Consider the following 11,316-nt stretch of genomic DNA (forward strand, 5'->3'; position numbering starts at 1 on the left):
TTGACAGCTGTTTTATTTTTTGTCTTGGAACGAGCAAGTTTTTTTCGTAAATATCTGCAAACCAGTGATTAAAGACTGATGACAAAAGATCAAATCGCAGTTTTTTTCATATTTCCGCTCCAAAATTAATGTTTTATGCATTTTTCTTAAACCGTTAGTAACGGTTTAAGCCAGAAAACATTAAGTTTGGAATGGAAATATGAACATCTGCGATCTGATCTTTTGTCAACAGTCTTTTATCACTGGTTTGCAGATATTTACGCAAACAAATCTAATTCCAAGACAAAAAATCAAAAAGTTGGAAAAACGGTAAATCAGTGAGAGTGCAGAAACAAAATTGGCTATATCAATGCTAATGAAGAAGCGTGTATGGAAGTTAGCAATTTAACTAATTTTGAGAAAATTTAATAATTATCAAGGGAGGGAACTCTTTCTTAGCGCCGAATGTTTAATTGTCCGCCCTTCTTTATTTTGGCGCCTTTCTCACTTGTTCTCTAGTTTTAATCCGGTTCGGACGTGTGTTTTCTCCCTCCCTCCCGCCCGATTCTTTTATTTCTTTTTGTCGAACAAGTTTTCAATTTTATCTTTGCTTACATAGTTACCCCTTTTCTTCCCTCTTTTATTTAAGGATTGAATATTATATTATGTTTTTTTTCACTTTATTATGCTTTCTGATGTAGTGTATCCTTGCATTGAGGATTTTTGGCTGCTTTTGACAAAACTTTATATCTATATTAATTTCATTTGCAATCTAGCAGCCCATTATTTCGGCCAAATTAAATTTATATTTTACATTTGTCTTTGTTTTCCTGAGCGCAATAATTATACGACAAAAATAGTGGTGATAGGATTAGCTCTTTATTAACTTTGATTCTTCGTTGTCGTTATGAAATTGCTGCATTAATTATTTACTATATAATGTATCTGCTGCTTCTTCTTCTGTTGCTGCTGCTGATACTGCTGCTGCTGCTGCTGCTGTTGCTGCTGCTGTGAAAACGCTCATGTTATACAGTGAGCTATACACAAATAAAACAGGTATATCCAAAAAAACATTGCAGGCATTTGTGTATCTAATTCTTTGAAGTATTTAGAAAATAAAGTTTGAAACTTGAAATGTTTTTTCTCACTTGTTCCTTATTCCTTATTCGACTTATTGTGCGTTATAAAGTACTTGTTCAAAACGCTCTAACCCGCAGAGTTCGACAACGCATTTATTCGAATTATTTGATAAGATCAATGTTCAATTGATATTTCGTCAACAAATGAGCAAATTAAGCACTTTGAAATAGAGTATATTTCGAAAAATTTGTTCGTTTTTCGAATTTTGGAGCGTTTTTAAAGCACTTTACGTACTAAAACTCTCTTGCGTAGACCATGAATTTCTGTAAACGTTTTCTATAGACCACTTCTGCATAGTTCTTTTATAGAGAAAATATTAAACGGGTAAGTTTTTTTTTACGTTTTCAAGATTTCTGTTCCTTATACGGAGTTTGGTACGTTTTTTAAGCACTTTAAGTACTAAAACCCTCTTGCATAGACACTGCCTTTCTTTACATTTTTTATGTAGACCACTTCTGGCAAAGTTATTTGATCAAAAAATGTATTACAAAAAAAGTTGAAAATTCACCGTTTCTGTTCCTTATTGGAGCTTGAATAAGTAATAGGGAACTAGTTCCTTATTCGATTTTGTTATATTTCCGTGCATTATTTTATTTACAAAGTTGTTTAATTATTATTAAAATACGAAACACGTTACACAGGAGTGATTTTATGCATAGCTACAATAATGCATTTTGAATAAGGAATAAGGAACTAGTTCCCTATTCCATATTCGAAAAAGGAATATAGAATAAGGAATAAGGAACTAACTTATCGTCCATCAAACATATATCCATCGGCAAACAGATTATTAGCAACTGCATTGAGTTTTGTTTATATCTATTAACTTTATTAATTCAAAAATGATCTGTTTCGTTGTACACGGTTTCAAGCTGATATAAAGCTGCACACCAACAGGTCAGTGTTTCGTTGTACACGGTTTCAAGCTGATATAAAGCTGCACCCCAACAGGTCAGTGTTTCGTTGTACACGGTTTCAAGCTGATATAAAGCTGCACCCCAACAGGTCAGTGTTTCGTTGTACACGATTTCAAGCTGATATAAAGCTGCACCCCAACAGGTCAGTGTTTCGTTGTACACGGTTTCAAGCTGATATAAAGCTGCACCCCAACAGGTCAGGTAAATGTCAACAACGAGATTTGATTAAATTGAACGAGATTATACGGTATAGTGCACAGTGTGAACACACGATCATAGAAACCTGTGAAAATGTATCAATACCAAGAAAATGGAGGCATACATGCATTTAACAATGTATAGTGTGAAAGTGAAATTTTGGATACAATTTCTGGAAAATGGCAAGTAATTGATGTTTCATTTATTCATCTTAACCCTAATATTTTACAGGGTGTATACTTATGCATCTGTTCATTATACACGTAACATATTTGGCTGAATTCCGATGAATTCACCGTAGATCTATTACAATTTAAGGTGACGCCAAAGTGACACATTTACCTGTGCTATATTAAGTTTTACCTGTGTTCAAAGTTAAAGTAGGCATTAATTTATTAAAATATGATATGTTTTAATTTTGGTTTGTTAATCTCTTATCATCAATCCGCACAGAGAAAAATGACCTCGGGTTTTTGTTTTATGGGCATATGGGATCATGTTGTCAAGCGTCGTCATCGCCGGTTAAGTCGATCTTTTCATTTGCTTTTTCATCGTCCAGCTTATATGTACGTTCATGTACATGTATATTTTATTCCAAATTGCAAACCTAATTAGTCTTTTTTCTAAAAATACATGTCTTCTAAAATGAGCAACTGTTATCCAATATTTACCAAGCCAATTCGTGTATTAGATTGAATCATAAGTAAACAAACGAAATATCTGCAAACAATTTAATAGTAAAGTTATTGGGTCAGGCAAATTTGTGATGTGATGGGATTTTAACATTAAGCTTACTTTTTTGGGATTTAATTGTTTTAGTGGTCTTCAATGCATTCAACAATTAACTTTACAAATGCTATTTTTCAATATTCGTATTTACTGTACGTTTTTCAAGTAGTAAATAAGCTACACCCAACAGGTCAGTTTGCAATGGTATACGTTTTAATAACACGTGATTATACGGTATAATGCACAGCCATTGTTACACCTGTAAGACCTGTGTACTAGCCACAATAACGAGAGTTTAGGGATACTTTTTTATCAATTTGACATTTGGTTCTGTGCAGTTTATGGCGTGAATGTTTGACATACTTTCATAAGAATACGAATGCAGGTAAATAATGTTGCATTTATTTAATTTCACGCCAACCTGTTGTTTGTGTTTGTTACATTTACAATGAACATGTCAATGGAGGTCGAGTTTGAATTAGCCATATTCTCTCTGATCTGGCGGGGCGGCATGAGAAATAGACTTTGAAAATAAAAGTTAGATCGACCAATACGAAAAAACACGATTGCGCTAATCGCAATATGAATATTTAATGTGATTTGGTCTTATCATTTGCTCTTGGCCATTCATTTCTTTACACAGCCAGTATACATACCGGTCTAAACAATATGAGTTGTCTTTTTTGTGCTTCTTGCGGTCACTAGGTCCGTGGAACAGCGGGGACTTTCGGTCCAGCCAATCCCAGAGTAAATCAGAAACGTAGGTAAGACACATAGAAGGAAGGGACATGCACAGACGGAAGGCACAGAAACGAAGGTAAGACACATGGAAGGCACATGCACACTGGTATGGAAGGCACAGGAAGGCACATGAACACATTGAACACATAAAAACTAGGAAGCACCAAAACACAGAGAAGGCCCAGTAACGTAGGGAATGCACAGTAGGGCACATGGACGACACATGAAAACTGGGAAGGCACAATAACACAGGGGATGCACAGCGACACAGAGATTCCAGGGATGGCAGTGGGGCGCAGGGAAGGTACAGCAACACAGGAAAGGCACATGTACACACAGAAGGCTATGGGACACAGGGAAGGCACGTGGACATATGGAAGGCACATGGGCGCAGGTAAGACTGTTTACACATACACATAGGGAATCCACACACACCCCAAAAAAGAACACATGTAATGCCCAGGGACGCAGGTAAACCACGAGTTTGCAGAAAGGCATAGGGGAGGCCTTAGGCAAGATGATACTTAGTTAAATGATTGAAAAAAATGCTTTGTAATACAATGTAGTACACGATCGATTATATGTTTAAATTGTGATGTAAATTGACCACTGACAGATGTTTTTAATGAAAATACGGAAACAAAGGGCGGCATTTTCTACGAAGTTTCCACTGCGTTTTTAATAATCACGTGATTTAACCGGACTTTGTGTTACAGTGTGGAGAAACTCGGCGGCAGGCGGTGCTGAACAGGCTGCTGAAGGCGATAGAGCTGTTCGTGAAGACGATGAACCGGAGATGCAGGACTGCTACCGCAGGTAAGGGAAGGCACATGAGTTTTTGTCATTATTAGGGAATGGTGCAAGGGTCATTCTGATTGGGACAATGCGTCATTTTGATTTAAATCGGAATTTAATTTTGCCAAGAACACGAATGGTAAAAAACCAAATGCATCGGAGTATAGAAAAATATAAGTTAAAATATAGAGTTTTAATTTTTAGCTCGACGATTCGAAGAGTAAGGAGAGCTATACTACTCACTTACTATTTGACTTAGAAATTCTGGTTAAGGCTTTGCGTGTAAGCACCCATAGGTTAATATCTCAGGACTACATGATGTATTGTATTGAGACTTTATACATTGGAACTCAAATTCAAATAATGGCCCTTTTTATTCGACATAGAAAATCTGGTTAAGGTTTTGCATGTTACCACTTTTAAGTCAATACCTCAGCGAATACATTATGTATTGCATTGAAACATAAACTTATACACAGGCTCCCAACCATTCAACCTTCTTAATTAACCAAGTAAGATAACTCTATCTTGCATGTTATATAATTTTTGCCCCTTTATTATGCGACTTAGAAATTCTGGTTAAAGTGACACTCTTATTCAAAATCAATACATATACATGTAAAACAAACCTAAATTTTGAGTGATACACCCTCAACTACTTAATAAATAATGCATTCATGGAAAATATTAGCTACTATAAACAATATTATAACTATGTATTTAATAGCTGAAAATGCAAAAATATTAAATGATTGGTGAATGCTAAAAGATTTACTGCGATTTACTATGGTCTCATAAGGTAGCAATACCATGCTTTCTGCACATTTCTATTAAATTAAACTCGGCATCCTTCATAAAAACCATTGTTTTCGACATTTGTTCATCCTTTTTGGTATTTTTAAACAATTGTATTAAATGTGCCTCGTTACCGGCTTACGCACGTGCCCTCGGGTCGGATTTTTCTATCCGTACCGGAAACACATGATAGATACTTATAATCTTGCATATAATATAAATTTTGGCCCTTTATTATTCGACTTAGAAAACTGGCCAAGGTTTTGCATGTAAGCATATAGGTTAATATCTCACCGACTACTTGATTTATTGAATTGAGACTTAATACAGTTATCCATGCATGTTTCGCCAAAACTTTTCAATCCTGACACTGAAAAGCGGCGGAATAGTCGAGCGCGCTGTCTCTGTGGAAGCTCTTGATAATAAAATAAGTAAAAAATATCAGTTCAAAGTAGAAATTTGGAATTTTTGTTTTCACTTCGGAAAACAAGTTTATTTTAAGCATCAGAATAGTGTCGTACTTCGGCTCAAAGTTAAACACAGTGACATTGGGAAAACATAGGAACGCTGGAGAGACTCCTTGAGATTGGGGTGGGGTGATATTTACGTGGGGAAGACGCTGAAAATAGGAAATATAAAAATAATGGGAAAGGACAGAGAAATGAGGAAGACACAGAAAGGCGAGAAATGCGAATTGATTAACTCGCCATCGGAAAGACATAAGAACGCGGAAGGACAGGAGACGAAGTGTGAAGGAGCATGCACGCAGGCAATCGGAACACTTCGGCCAGTATCCAACAGGAATTGTCTATCTCGAATCTTGCCGGAGTTGGCCGAGTTGTTACGATTGGCACGCAGGTACACGGATAAAGCACGGGATAGCAATAAAGATCAACAAGAAAAACTGTGATACAACGTATTACAGCGGGCCCACAAACAGATCTACCATCTAAATATTTTGAAGTTGGTGATGGCTGATGTCGAGTCAAGGCTAGAAAGGAATTCAAAGAGACCTATTTTGGTAAAACATTAGTCCATGCACAACTACAGTTTATATTAAACACTTCTTCCAGGTTTCAGTACAACTATAAGTTTTACAGGGACAAAGTTTTGTGACAGACAGACAGCACTAAATCAATATGTCTCTTGCTTACTCGGGAAAAGACATACATAAGGCAAACCAAAGTTACAGTTCTTGCACAAGCACAGCTGTCAATGGGTTTAAAGTAATTCCTTTCCATAAACATGAACTAGTTCATTTGTATAAACCATTGAAAGCAAAAGAACCACAACTCAGATATTGATGTCACTTGTTTTTAATATTGCAACTTTGTTTAAAAAATCTTTAATTTCAAAACTTTTTTTTCTTTGTCTATATGGTCAGCAATTGGTCAGCAACTCTACTCTATTTCTATATCGTCAGCTAACTCGTCAGCACTTTAGTATGTGCCAATCATTATGGTAAGAACGACAACTCATGTATTCAAGGGAAAAATGACTGTCTACATTTTCAACTCAAAAGTACTTGATTTTTTTAGGAAAAAGAGACGCATATTTTCAACTGAGTTCTTAAGTCTCCATTAATAAACCTTTTACTCACCACGTATTAAATATAGCGGGCCGCTGCAGCGGCCCGCAATAAACGCAGGGATGGCAAAATTGTTATTTATGTCAAATGATTTAAGACAATGCACTGTAATATTGCGTAATCAATTTTTGTAAGGCAAAACAAGGTTTTTATGTAAGTTGTATTAAAACTATGCTGAATCCGGTGTGAAATGTAACTCTGCAAAGTTTCCTCTGTGTTTGTTATATTCACGGGATCTAACAGGAAGTTGTATTACAGAGCGATGAGGCACGGCGGCAGGCATCGCTGAACGGGTTGGTGGCGGGGAAAGAGTGGTTTGTGAAGACGTTGGCCTGGCTGTCGCAGCACTACCTCTGCACGCGGTGACGAAGGTACAATGTTGTTTATTTTTGTGCAGCGAGTACCCTAAACCATTGAATTGGAATGTGGCGGGTACGCGTTACTACGGCATTTTTGTTTCATATCATATTATGCTCAAACTATATTACCTTTAACACTTATTTATCAAGATCCTTAAACTTTAATAAGCTGTCGAATTTATAGGGAAAGCCTTTTCAATTATCTGTGATCCTATACAGGTAGGCCGCCGGTCTGACCAGTGCTGCCCGCTCCATGGCCACCACTTCCATGACGGCAAATGACGCCACAAGGCTTGCGAACATCCATTATCTCTGTGCAAATTCATCAATCGCCTCCTGTCACAATTTAGATGGGTCCCGCCTTTCTACCCTTCCTGCGGTGCCTCGAGCCGTGCTTCCCCACATACTGCTACTTACTTGTTCAGGTAAGACGCTACCGTTATAGTTTCCTATATATTTCAATTTATAAATGTACATGCCAGCTAGCTTAACCACCATTCGGAACTCCTCGGCCATTTTTTTTCAAAAACAACCTCGGATGTATTTGGACGGTTTACATACTCAAAAAGTGGTACGTTTAAGTCCGCTGCAAGTAGATCGCGTAGTAATTTTATTTAGCAGTTAAACTTTGTGACATTACTCTTGAGATTCTTAAATATGTTTGCAATAATACAATTCAATGGCATTCAATTTAAACTTAGATCAATAAATACAACTCTAAAACACTACATTTAATTAATGATATAATTCAAAAATTTACGAACTTCTTCAACTGATGTACCTGCATACATCCGAGGTTGTTTTCGATAAAACGGCCGAGGAGCTCCGAATGGCTTAACCACTTGTTTGACCTGCGCCGCCTGCTCCCTAATCTCCAATGAGCAGGACCCTGTTTTCCTGTTTCCTGTAGTGTCAAGAGGTCCGTGGCCGCTCCTACTTCTGTAAGAGTTCATCAATCGCTCACAGGCCTCCCATAACGGGAAGTTCGTCGTTCTATGCTTTCTATCGCACCACCAGGTACGTTGCCAGCCTCTATCGCAGTTCATCAACCGGCTCCTGAAACACATTATACTTACGTCTGTCGGTCCCTGGACATCCTTGAGAGAAACCCCGTCTTTGTACACGTCTTTTTATCCCACAAGGTCTGCAATCAGTCACATCCCTGCACGAGTTCAACAACCAGCCGCTGTATCACCTCGCTGATATCTGTCGGTTCTAACTGCACCGAAAAGAGCCCTGTCTTTCTACACGACCTTTGTCGAACTAGGCCTACGACAACCCTATATCGCGACGCATGTTCATCCACCGGCCGCTATAACAACTCGCTGACTACTGTCGGATCCTGATCACCTTTGAAGGGGTGGGGGGGGGGGGGTGCGCACCGTCTACCGACAAGTCTAGTTGCACCCAATACCTACTGCGTGTTTATCAACAGTGGAATAAGCTGCGGGCACAGGAACGATTTTTAACAGAAAGCAAAGTGTGTACCTAACTCGGACAAGGGTTAATGGAGGCATAAAGCGTTTAAATTAATGTTTCATTAGTATTAATCACTTCAATACTACTATATTTACTCTCCCATCTAAGGCCTTACGTCCGCGACTCTGACAGCTACGTCAAGTTCTTGATATGTGTCATGTTTAAAAACTGACGGTAACGTAATTCTATTACTAGCTTAGAAATATGTATAACCTTCCCCGCCTCGGACTAAAGACCAGGCCCCAATTTCTCGAAAGTTCATTGGTTCTTATTTAATCTTGAATTTACGAAAAACAAGTTTAACGCGATTATCATACGATAATTTCTCTAAAAAATAAAAACAAAAATATCTTAAGAATGTAAATATTATTCAGAATTATACCAAAACAAGAAGTATTGAGCTTAGCTTAATCCTGTTATAAGGAACTCAGAATGTTTCGAGAAATTTGGGCCCGACCCCCAATATCCGCGATCACGCCCTAGATTGATTATATTATGCGAGTCAGCTCTGTATAATAGTTGATTCTGTTTTGACGAAGATAACCCTATTCTTAGTATAGGTTAGAGTGTATTAAGTTATTTCTTCGTGAATAGGTAACCTATGGCAGCGGTCTTAAAAAAATAAGAAACAATTCTTCACAAATAAGAAACGAAACATTTTTAAAATCTAGCGTCCCTGATTGGCTGACAATGTAGGGCAAACACTTATTGAAATTATTCTCGCACCGTACGGTATTACATGTATGGTTTTACACTATTTGTGTGGGCGGGAAAAAGGCTCGTGTTTCCCGTGCCTTAAGGACATCTAAGCGGTGAACCTGTTTGTGTGCTCCATTCAGGTGTTTATTCACGGGATATACATGTTAGTCTGTGGACTTATTTTAAAGTTTCAGGGTTTGTAATAAAACATATAAATCGGAAAGGTTTGAATATATAAATAAGATATATTTTATAAGCAGATTCATTTTGACAATCCAGTCATCAATGTATTTACTGCGCTATGTACATGTATGGGCGTCTCTTTTTGTCTTTTGATAAATTAACACTTATGTGGGGGTATGATTTGTTTTTAAGGGTTTACCGTAATTACAATTTGATAATTTAAGGAGCAACAACAACAGCAACAACAACAACAACCTTTAATGCATTGGCGATATTCAGCGCAACAGCATGAAGCACACAAACGAGTGTACATGTCAGGGGCGTAGCTAGGCCTAAAAAACTTGTAGGCCCGATGGTTCTCTGTGAGTTTGGGGACTTTCATATGTGCATTACACACACTAAATTATATTTGCAATGATTACAAATAAAATCAAGCAATACAACCTGTACGTAGTTTAAATAAACACCAAACTTTGGTTAAAATAAAACAAACTTTTGAGTTGTTCAAAGTGTTTTAATAGTAGCTATTAGATTTAATTGCATTTTTGGGTTATTTAAATTTTGTCATTTTTCAAAAAAAGCTTAAGCCCAGGCCCACAAGGCCTATATGTAGCTACGCCACTGCATGTGATGCAATATGAACTATTTTCATTACTTTTCCAGTTTTGAATTAATTTCATTTATTACATAGATGATTTATACATATAATATGAACATATGAAAATCAAACGTAAACGAAAAATATTAAAATTGACATGTATCCGTAATTCATATTACGATTTTAAAATGTGATTTACACTGAGTTTTGGTCCGCAAGAACGTGTATTCGTCAGGATGATTTTTTTAATTAATATTACATGTATATAATCAGAATTTAAAAAGAATCTTAAGGGCATGGTGAAATATCGTAAATTCGTGTTGTGTAATGAAGAGTAGAAAAAATGTAAAATTATTTTCTTACCATGTCTACTATAATAATGTTAGCTATTACTTTGTTTGTAGGATTAGGGAGCATGGTGGGTCCATGGCTGCCGGCAAAAAAGTGGGGCCATTGGATGCGGGAGCCATAGGGTATCTTCAGCAGAGGCAGTTCGAGAGTTCAATAATGAAATAAGGTCTGGTACGTTCATGAATTCGTGATAAAAACAGGTTGTGTTTTTTTGGAAAGTAGATTTATGTGTTATTTTAGAACTTTTGAAGATGTCGGTATTGATGGATTCTATAGCATTTTTAGCTCGACTTTTCGAATAATAAGGAGGGCTTTACTACTCGCCCCGGCGTCGGTGTCGGCGTCCGCTTCAAGTTTTAATGCAAGTTGGGATTTTCACTTATAACTTCAATACCCTTCATTCATATCACTTAATACTTCACACAGTTGTTCAGGGCCATCACATAATGAAGTTAGATAACTCCATATTATCCTTTATACAACTTTTGGCTCCTGATTAACTATGGAACTTAGGTTAAAGTTTTAGGGCGGGTTGGGATATTTATTTATAACTTCTATATCCTTCATTCAACTGACTTAATATTTCACGCAGTTGTTCAGGACCATCACACAATGTGGTTACATAACTTTCATTATCCTTAATACAAGTAATGGCCCCTGATTGGCTTAGGAACTTTGGTTAAAGTTTAAGGGCAGGTTAAAGTTTTAGGGCAAGTTGGGATTTTAATAAAATAACTTCTATACCCTTCTTTCAATGCACTTAAT

The sequence above is a fragment of the Mya arenaria genome, chromosome 2, assembly GCF_026914265.1.
Source record: "Mya arenaria isolate MELC-2E11 chromosome 2, ASM2691426v1".
Taxonomy (NCBI): Eukaryota; Metazoa; Mollusca; class Bivalvia; order Myida; family Myidae; genus Mya; species Mya arenaria.